Source organism: Colobus angolensis, unplaced genomic scaffold (assembly GCF_000951035.1).
Source record: "Colobus angolensis palliatus isolate OR3802 unplaced genomic scaffold, Cang.pa_1.0 Scaffold126, whole genome shotgun sequence".
Classification (NCBI taxonomy): domain Eukaryota; kingdom Metazoa; phylum Chordata; class Mammalia; order Primates; family Cercopithecidae; genus Colobus; species Colobus angolensis.
This window is the reverse complement of record NW_012113808.1, coordinates 3,473,161-3,476,185: the sequence shown is the minus strand read 5'-3', so window position 1 is coordinate 3,476,185 and position 3,025 is coordinate 3,473,161.

Genomic DNA, 3,025 nt, shown 5'->3' with positions numbered 1-3,025 from the left:
AAAAAAAAATTCAAACAACTCAATAGCAAGAAAACAAATAACACAATTAAAAAATGGGTAAAGGACCCGAATAAACATTTCTCAGAAGAAGGCATACAAGTGGCCAACAGAAAATGGAAAAGTGCTCAACATCACTAATCATCAGGGAAATGTAAATCAAAACCACAATGAGATATCACCTCACTCAAGCTAGAATGGGTATTATTGAAAAGACAAAAAGTAACAAGTGTTGGCAAGCATGTGGAGAAAGGGAACCCTAGTGTATTGGTGGGAATGTAAATTAGTACAGCCATTGTGGAAAACAATGTGAGATTCCTCAATAAACTAAAAATAGTACTACCATATGATCCAGCAATTCCACTACTGGGTGTATATCCAAGGGAAATGAAATCAGTATATCAAAGAAATATCTGCACTCGCATGTTTATTGCAGTATAGGCAAGATATGGAATCAACTTAAGTGTCCATCAGTGGATGAATGAATAAATACAATGTGGTCTATATGTACAAGGAAATACTATTAAGAAAGAAGTAAATTCTGTCACTTGTGACTATGTGGATAAACTTGGAGGACATTATGTTAGGTGAAATAACCCAGGCACAGAAAGACAAACACTACATGATTTTAATCATATGTGTAATCTAAAAGAGTAAAGAGTAGCATGATGCTTACTAGAGGCTGGGATGGTTAGGGGTGGGGTATGAGTATGGAGAGATGGGGAGATATGATCAACGGATACAAAATTTCTGATAGATAAGAGGAATACATTCAAGAGATCTATTTCCCAGCAAGGTGACTATAGTTAAAGATAAATATATTGTATCCTTGAAAAATGCAAAGAGAGTGATGTCACCACAAACTGACAACAATGCTAGGTAATGTATATGTTAATTAGATTTAACCATTCCACGATGTTTATATACTTCAAAATGTCATGTTGTACATGATAAATACATACAATGTTATCTGGCAATTTAAAAAAATATTAAGTGAAGAAAATGGCACCGAGGTTAGGAATGAAGTGTTCCATAACCATAGTTAATTGATACATCCAGTTTTATAATTTAAAATAGGCACCCAGCTATATACTCTTGTAACACCTTGTGTCTTTCCATCACAGCATCTAGCACACTTGCCCAGTCATACATTTATTCATGTAAGTGATGACTGAATTCATGCCTGTCTCTCCATTATGCTCTAAATTCTGGAGGATGGAGGACAGGAACTGTGTCTGTCCTGTTCCACTCTCAGAGCCTAATGCCTGCTATATGATAAATATTGATAACACTTGACTGATACTGAAATGCTTCGTATTGAATGCTTTCTATCTAAGATTCATAAAAGTGAGAAATATTGGCCAAGATATTATGGCTTTTAAGTGGAGGAACCAATATGTACACTCAAGTCTGTGTTTCCTTTTAAACAAAGACAAATTCTAGAGGAAGAAATTATGTTGTTAGTGCTAGCATAGCTTCCTTTTAATGCCCTAATTAAAATAAAACTTCAAACATTCCAAGGTAATACAGCATAGTTACTATTTACAACATGGTCTCGAATGACCACACTCAGAAGATATTAAACCTGGGACATGAAGAATGAGAAGATGCCATCCAGCACAGACTGGAGGTAAGACCAACATCCGAGACAGAGGAACTAGCAAGGGCACAGACCCAAGACAGGAAAATGTCAGCTTGTTTGAGGAACTGAACAGAAGGGCAGTGTGGCTGCAAGAGGTAAGCAATGGGACAGTGTCCTGAGGCTGAAGAGGGAGTCAGGAGCCAGGGCCTGTAGGACCTTGCAGGTAATAAGATGTTTGGATGTTAAGTAACACAGGAGCCTGTGGGAGAGTTTAAATGCTGAAGTGACATGATGGTTTTGAAAACAACACTCTTTCACGTGAAGAACTGATAAGGAGGCTCGAGGGAAAGTGAGGAAGGAAGGGTCTTCAGTGCATGATTATGGCCGAGGCAATGATATCACAACAAGGAGAAGGAATAAAATGAAAAGAAAGCTGGGCCAAGAGGAAAATCAGCTTCACCTGGTCTGGGTGATTGTATAGGTGGCTGAACTGGAGGTCCTAAACCTAGAGTGTGGTTAGGATATAGGAGGATGTATCTGGCGGTCTGTTCAGGGCTCTGGCCTTAGCCATTGTATCAAAATGAGTCCCAGAAAGAAACGAATGGCATAATGAACTGGGTAATTCAAGGAGAGTTTAATAAAGGGATATTTACAAATATGTCGCAAGTTTTTTTGTAAACCAATAGAGAATAGAGCACTGCCCCAGGGGCTAAAAAGAGCTGATTCTGTCACCACCCCAGGCCTGAAAGGGTAAGGGGAGGGGATGGTTACCCAAACCTAAAGCAGGACTGCTGACAGGAGCTATAGTCGTTGGCCTTGGAAATAAGGCAGCGACGGAGCCAGAGGGATAAACACTCTGACCTCAGGTCTCTTCCAAGTGCCCCCAATGGGAGGCAATGAGCAGAACCCTCTGGAAGTCAGAGTGCAAGGGAGTCTATTGATGCCGCCCAAATGAACCAGCCTCCCAGGGCACAGAGCAAGGGGAAGGAGGAGAGTGTATGGGCAAACAGATCATATTTGGTATAGTCATATCTTATTTAACAATTTTATTCTCAAGTTTAATGAGAATAATTAATATTATCTTATTACATTAAGTTGATGACATGCTTATAAAAATAATAATTACAAGGCAAGAAAATAGGTGAATACATTATCTGGTAGTTTTCTAATACTTTAGGCTGGAGTGATACCCAACATAGCAAATTGTTAATCATAGGCCAATACAACAAGAGAAAATATACCATACATGCGGGTAACCTCCCCGTCTGGTTTGGTTGAAAATCTAGTGGTACAATTTCAGAATGCTAAAGAAAAACTAGCTCAATAGCTACACACAAAACAAAAAGGTATCAAGTTTAATTGACTACAGTCTTAGGTAAAAATGTAACATGGGTTTAGAATAAAAGAACTTTTATTTTAGAATTATTTCTTTTAGGGACACCTGAC